The sequence below is a fragment of the Lutra lutra genome, unplaced genomic scaffold (assembly GCF_902655055.1).
Source record: "Lutra lutra unplaced genomic scaffold, mLutLut1.2, whole genome shotgun sequence".
NCBI classification, from domain to species: domain Eukaryota; kingdom Metazoa; phylum Chordata; class Mammalia; order Carnivora; family Mustelidae; genus Lutra; species Lutra lutra.
In genome coordinates this window covers 202,436-209,683 of record NW_025923834.1, presented here as the reverse complement: position 1 = coordinate 209,683, position 7,248 = coordinate 202,436, and the positions used below count along the sequence as shown (strand labels likewise).

Sequence of the window (7,248 nt, the reverse complement as noted above, 5' to 3'; positions counted from 1 at the left end):
TAGAGAATCTGTTTTTTCCTTTCCGTATTTAAGGGTAGTCAGAAAACCTGAGGAATGTCACTCATAACACATGTTGGGGGTGGGGGCTGTGTTAAGTGCCAGCTCCTGCTTGGTGCTCAGCTGGCTTTCACCTCCTTCTTCGTATGACCCTGAACCGTTTAGACCCTTCTGTCATTAAGGTTGTTGAAGGAGGGTGGTCTCATCTTCTGTAACTTCTTCCTGCTGAATAGGGGCATAGAGCTGTCCCTACCTGTGGGTCATTCCTGGTCAGTTGGGGGGCCTCTCTGTGTCAGAATTGTGAAATGAAGAGGCCGCTGAGTTCAGGGGAGAAGTTGTGACTGGATCTTGTTGAGTGGAAAAGACCATCTGTCCTCTGGAAGTTACTGCAGTGAAGGGTTCCTCACACCACCTGCAGAGACGGGGAGGATGGATGGGGAACAACACAACAGGGTTAGAAGAAGAAAGAGAAGGAAAATCCCCATGAAGAGTCATTTGATAGTGGGTGAGAACCCTCCTCTAGGACAAGAGTTGAGCCAGTCCTTAAAGAGAGGGATCCTTGGAAGTGCGGATTTGAGCAGTGGTATCTGTTAAGAACCCAGAATTCTCTGTGTGATTGTGGGGAATGTACCCACATCATTCTGTCTTTAGATTGGCAAAAGCTCCACCTTGTGCAGCAGTTACAACATCTAAAGTCTTTGTGTTTTGTATAACTGCTTCATTCATTGGGATCATTCCCTTATTTCATTGAGAAATCCTGTTTGGCGTGACATGTAAGGCCTTGGCTGTGTACTCTGTAAGGACTTCCCCATGCCACACAACATCCTCTAGTCCCAAATAGGGACAAAGATGGATGCTAGATGACCATGTCCATGAAACGGAGCACACGTGCACTGTTGCTTGAAATGGGGAAGGTTGGCTGGGTCGGTGATGGTTTTCATAATGCGCCCATGCATCTGGGCCCACCCCAAGTGTCCAGTGGCCTCTGGAGCTTGGGGAAGGCATGGGTACAGGTTAGAGCTTCATGGCCATTGCGCCCTAGCTAGGGGCTCTTATCTAATCATGAGTCTCCTAGAACTGCAGTCAGGATTTCAAGGGCTCCTCAGGTTTGGAGGGCCATTCTTGGGACCTGCAACCATTTCAGGCCCATGTTGTGTTGGTGGGTTCTTCTTGGGAAGAAGAGCCTTTTCTGTCATTTGTTTCATGGGTGTAGAGGACAAGGAAGGCCTGTTGGAGTCAGGATGAATATTTGTAAGATTTTTGCCAATTACAACCAACAGGTGGGCACTAGGATCTCTGCTTTGGGGGCAAACATGTTTGCTGACAGGCTTTGGCCTCAGGAGTCTGAGTTCAATTTATGACAGCATACCTGGTTTTTCTTAGCCCATTTCCATGAAACTGTTGCCATTACTAAAGCACCTGTGCTCTGCATTTCCTTGGGGCATCTTAAGTCTGGTCGACTTAAGAACCTTTCAAGAGTTATGAGCCATGTATTTGGAGTGGTTGGGTCCAGGCCTAAGGGTCGCTGAGTTTAACTTTGGGCTGGTTTCTGGCGTTAGTTCAGGCATATCTGGAAAAGTAAGCTGGTACTTGATAAATCAGCCTCTTATCATTGTTTGGTGGCCTTTGTTCTCTGTGATGCTCTGGAGTTGATGCCAAATCTTTAGAGTCAAGGGCCATGCCCATATGAATCGGGAGGTTCCTTTTCCCTGGAGGGCAGTTGGATGCTTAGCTAAAGCCTTTGTTTGCCATTGTACCTGAGTGGGATGGCTTCTTGGATCAGTAGGACTGGGAGGGAAGAAACCATTCCAAGAAGCCCTTTTTATTTTGAGGTATTGCCTGAATATCCTCGTTAGTAGTAGTCTCTGGTGAGTGGGAGAAAACTTGTCTGGCAGATAAGGGCTTTCCCAAGTGCACCCTCCACTCCAGTTACAGGGACAGCTGGGTCCTTCATTGTCTTTATAAGTCCCGAGAGAACCCTGTGGAGTGTTGTATGTTCTGTGGCTTTGAGGGAAAGAGCTCATCATCCCAGCCCCATCCAATTGGTCAAGGTGCTAGTTGAGTTCTACAGTCATGGGGGAATCAATCGCATGTTCCAGTTGTTGAATTAGCCCTGCGCCCATGGGGTTCTGGTATCCCCACAGAATAAGAAGCAAGGGGATTGCCTGTCCATGAGCTAATGTTGAAATGTTTCTGGCTCAAGTTGTCTAGCTCAGGTAAGCAACACATATGGAAAGGCCACCAGAGTTAGACTTGAACTTCCACAAAGTTGGATTTTTATAGTCTACTTTTCCTCTTCAAAAGAATGCTCCTTTCCAGAGACAGCCAGCTCAGGGCTCATGTCCTTGGAAAGAAAGTCCTGCTTTAACCCACTTGGTGCAATTATTGACTTAAGCTTAGCAAGCCTAGTGATCAATCATGGTGATTGCTTAGAATCTGCATCACTGGGACTTTTTTGAGGAATCTCTAATCTTTGTCTCTCTAGGCCAGAAGCCAAGGGAAGGGCTTGCCATCAGACATGCCTGCTATACCTGTGGATTTGGGCACATTCCTCTTCCTGAGGTGCCCGATATATCCAAGATTCCTACACCTGCCAGAGAGTGACATTCTTTAAGCTTCTGGTAAGGCAGTGGGAAAGTCTGGAAGCAAGGGGTCAGGCCAACATTCCCAAGGGGTTTGATGGCTGCAGGTTTTCCGAAAGTCAGCCTTAGTTCCTTAAAGCCCTTTGGTCCCTTATGAGTCTCTGCCTAGCTCTCTCCATAGGACAGTCCCGTCCAAGCCTTGGTCAAATCACCCATGTTTCTGATGCCCCGTTTCAAGGAGAAGAGATTCTTCTTGAACATGGGGAGATAGATTAGGGTTGCCTTGGGAGAAGAAATGCTTCCTGAGACCTTTGGACTTGGAGGCCTCAGGTAGAGAAAAACGTGCAATGCTTCAACGTGCTTCCTAAGGAATGTTGGCCATTGCTGCCATAAACATTGGTATACAGATGGTCGTTCTTTTCACTACATCTGTATCTTTGGGTTAAATACCCTGTAGTGCAATTGTAGGGTCATAGGGAAGCTCTATTTTTAATTTCTTAAGGAATCTCCACACTGTTCTCCAAATTGGCTGCACCATCTTGCATTCCCACCAAAGGAATGTTGGATCCCATTTCTGTAAGCCCTAGGTGTCTAGCATTGCCTCCCTTGAAGCCCATGTTTTCCTCGAGGTGCAGTGTGGTGCTTGGGGACCCAGTTCCTCTGCCATGGTGTCTGGGTGCTCCAGAGGTCGAGCTCAGTCTAGGGACAGCTTCTCCTCCCTACACCTTTTGCTGCTGCAGAACACACAGACTGAGCAGGGCCCGTTTTGTGGTGCCACTGCCGTTGTTGAGTACAGCATTGGTCATGGTCCTGTGCATGGAAGCAACAGGGGTGGTTCAGGGGTGACACCCTCGGGGAATACAGCTGGGGTGGCTGCTGCCCCTCAAGTCGATTCCACGGTGGTCAAGGGGCCCTGGAAATCCCGCTTCTTCCTGCATCTGTCATGCTCTGCATGGTTGATGGAGACTGGAGTGGACAGCATGATGAGGAGCAGCCCATGCAGCAGACAGGGGAAATGACAGGAAGACTGCCATCCCGCCCAGTCCCGGGGGGCCCAGTCTCACCAGACAATGGACTGTTGTAGGCCCGGATCATTGCCTCCTGCTCCAAGTGTCAGTCATCAACAGGGCTTGGGCAGCCAACTGTGGGTGTGGTGGCCAACTCAGAGGGTCCTCTTATCTCATCCTCAGGGATCCATTGCCGTCTTCTGGTGGGCTGCACATAAGTGTTCTTTTTGTTTGCCTGCAGAGGTCAGGTGCAAGATAACCATTCTTGCAGGCATGTTTCCTTGTGTTTTCAAGCCGAGTCTTCCTCTGGGCCCCAATCGAAGCCTCAAGTGGGGCCCCAAGATCCTCCTGGCTCCCTTTGTCTGAGTACCTCTGGAGATTCTGGTGCCTTGGGGTCGTGGGCACACTGTCCTGTGGTGCAGCTGTTGAGACAGCAGGTGGAGTGATATGAGATAGTGAGTGGCATGTGCCCTGGGGCAGATCTTACCAGGGGCCTCTGGGGTTTTGTGGGGCGTGTCTTCTGAGGTATTGAGGTAGAGGTTTCCCTGCAGTACCCATGTGTGACATGAAGAAAAAGAAGTTTCCCATGGGCCCCCTGGGGCTGAATGAAGGCTACACTCCCAGGGTCACTCAGCCCCTTCCCTGACCATCTTCCTCCATTACTGCCAGGTCCTCCACCTGCTGCGCTGTCACTTCTCCAGCCTCTCTGAGAGCCCTGGACATGCCCTTCTCTGTGGGGGGAGCCTTTGCCCACACGAGTGTTGCAGGTGGCATGACAGAGAAGGTGTGCACCCGACTCCCATGGGAGGTGAGTTTGCATGGGCCCCATGCTGTGGGAGGGTGGTGGGTGAGGTGGAAGCAGGCAGGGTGGCCTTTCCCTGATGGGTCTCCCCTGTGTATTTAGAGATTGAGGAGAGTCTCTAGAATATCAATAGTGAAATGGTGCCATGAGGGGACACGCAACCTACCCTGAGGCATTTTGGAGGCTTGGGGGACTGGAGGTATTGGTCAGGTCCTACAGGAGTGGCCAGCATACATGACTCAGCCAGAGACTAGGGCCAACTCTCTGCCCACAAGGATGAAGTGCTGCGAGGGGTGAGCTGTCCTGCTCCTATGAGCCTGGAAGCCTGTCTTTTTGCTCATTTCTCAGGTGTCTGAAGTGGGAGATGGGGCCACCCCACCACTGTCTCTTCTCGACTAGTGTTGTTTGGGAGCAAGCCGTCTGCTGATTTTTGCAGGGTAAGAGGGCAAGGCTTGGGTCATGCAGAGTGAGGGGTCAATCGGGCATGAGGCCCTTTTCCAGAGGAGCACAGTGCATGGGCTACCTGGTGTCCAGTCCCTCCAGGCAGCCAGTGCCCTCCCTCCAAGATCAGCAGCTCCTGGACGACAGCACCCAACCACCACAGGGAGTTGCACAGATCAGGTGGAGGTTACCCATGGGATGTTCTCAGGCTTCCCAGTGCCTGCAGGAACTGTGACCTTCCTTTCATGTCCTCTTTGTGGTCAGAGGATAGGGCAGCACCCTGGGTTTTGTGTTGTTTCCCGAGGTGCCCACAACAATGTCAGGGAAATGAGGGAGAACATGTGTCCATGTTTACCTGCCCCTCTTCTTGCCCAACTCACCCCATTCCCAAGTCCTTCTCTTCTTCTGCTTCCCTTGTTGTTTCTGTCAATTCCACAGAAGGGAAGCTTCTTGAGAGCTGAAAGCAAGAGCAGAATAGGGCATGAGCAAAGACTCCCAGGCAGTGGACAACCAAGTGGGGACACCGAGGCCCAGCCTCCCTTCCTGAGGCCCCTCCAGCAGGGTGAGCTGTGCCCTGCCAATTCCCAGCCGTACTCCCTGCTCTGCTCTCCAGGGCTGCTTCCCAGACTCAGTGCTGAGGGGTCAGGGTGATGTTAGGAAAGGGGTGAGGAGGGCTGCCCACGGATTTCATGCAGCAGTTCAGATGCAAAGCCTGAGTGCCTGCCATAGATTAGGGCCTCCAGAGTGGGCGTCATCAAAGCAGGGAAAGGGGAAGAGCAGGGAGAAGGTGCTTATGGACAGATGAGAGAGGAAGCCCAAGAGATGGAGGTGGAAATGAATTACAGGTGTAGTGTTTCTTCTTCCATCAGAATCGTCGTCTTCTGTGGAATCCTCCTCCAGTTCAGAGAGCAGTGAGGATGCTAGGGTGGCTGTGAGAGAGGATAAAGGGGAGTTAGTGGAGCTGACAACCTATGGCCTGCTGCTCTGGGTATGATGGCTCTGCCCTCAGTTGGGTGGGGCCCCAGCTCTGAGTCCTCCCTGGCCTTGGTCGCTTGATCTCGCAGGGTGCAGGTGGGACAGCAAGTGTGTGAAGCAGGTCCAGAAGCCCCTTAACACAGGCTTGGAGGACCCTGGCCCATGACGGTGGTCTCCAGGCAGCTTCATGGGGGCGTCCTTCCCTTGGGAACACGTCTACAGGTCAGACTCAGCTGGCGTGTGAAGGCTGGCAGAAGCTAAGGAACACGGGAGCCTGTGTAGTAAACCAGGGGAAGTTTGCTTTACCTTCTCCAGCTCTGAGAGTCCCCTTGAAGGTACAGCAGCTTGGACAGAACCAGGAAGGTTTGGTACTGGACGTTATGAGGGAGAGAGTTTACCTGTCTTCCACATCCTGGCTCTCAAGAGAACGTAGTGTCCTGGTTCTCTTGCACAGGAGAGGGTGGTTGGTTCTGCAAAGTCATGACCATGACCAGGTCTGGGTAGGTGCCAAGTAAGACCCAGAAACTATTGTGCACCATTCCTGAGAGGCCATGAGTAAAGAGACCAAGCTTTGACATGTGGCAGCAGCAAAGGGAGGCAAGAGCAGGTTTTATGGGAAAGGTCCTTAAAATAGCCACCCAAGGAGTCGAGTGGTGATGACAAACCCAGCCTACACTAAAGGCCTGTGGTCACAATGTCTGTTCTTTTTATTCAGAAACTACGAAATGAGCAAATCATGCCTGTTGCCAATGCATCCCTTTCCTTGGTGGTTTTTTTATTCACCTTCTTCTTTCTCCAGAGAACCAGGGGCAACACCCTGTTCCCAGGAGCCCTGTCCCACTGTTCCCTTCCTCTGTGCTGTTCCCTACCTGAAGAGAATTCATCCTCACTGCTGGAGTTGTCGATGCTGTCTACACCCAAATCTGTAGGAACTGAGACAGGAGCAATGCTGTTATGAGAGAGACTGCCTTACCTATTCATCCCAGTTCTATTGAAATGTCTATGGGCCATGGAGCATCTGCCTGAGCCTTTTGCTCTTCTGTCAGATGTTCACGGGGCTGGTGGAGCCAGAGCCCTTCAAGGAGACAGGGATTGGAGTTTCACCCCTTCTAATGAGACCAGGATGATGCAGCAGTCACCTCAGTGTCAGTTCTACATGCCCATGACCACTGTCCCCTCCCAATGCAACCATCTAAAACTCCAGGCGTTATGGGACTCTTGACGTGTGGCTAGTGGGAGTGAGCAACTGGACGTTTTCTTTTCCTTGATGATTTCCATATAGTTCATTGAGATAATAAATGACTTTGTAAACAGATTGTAGACCAACTCTTTCCTGGTTAGCTCAGCATTAGAAACCAACCAGGAGCGAGAGACAAGCCCTGCTCTCCAGCGTATTTCTCCAGCCTTAGTGGGTGGCCTGACAGGGCCATTGATACGTAAGACG

At 51.2% G+C, this 7,248-nt stretch overlaps 1 long non-coding RNA gene and 1 pseudogene across 1 annotated transcript; one reads left to right on the top strand and one right to left on the bottom strand.

The window, feature by feature from the left end:
- Nucleotides 1–3,381: 3,381 nt before the first annotated feature.
- Nucleotides 3,382–5,448, bottom strand: LOC125092651 (uncharacterized; annotated as a pseudogene).
- Nucleotides 5,448–6,808, top strand: LOC125092654 (uncharacterized). Its single transcript, XR_007125030.1, has 3 exons — nucleotides 5,448–5,817; nucleotides 5,901–6,026; nucleotides 6,259–6,808. It is a non-coding gene; the product is annotated as an uncharacterized LOC125092654 (long non-coding RNA).
- Nucleotides 6,809–7,248: the final 440 nt, after the last annotated feature.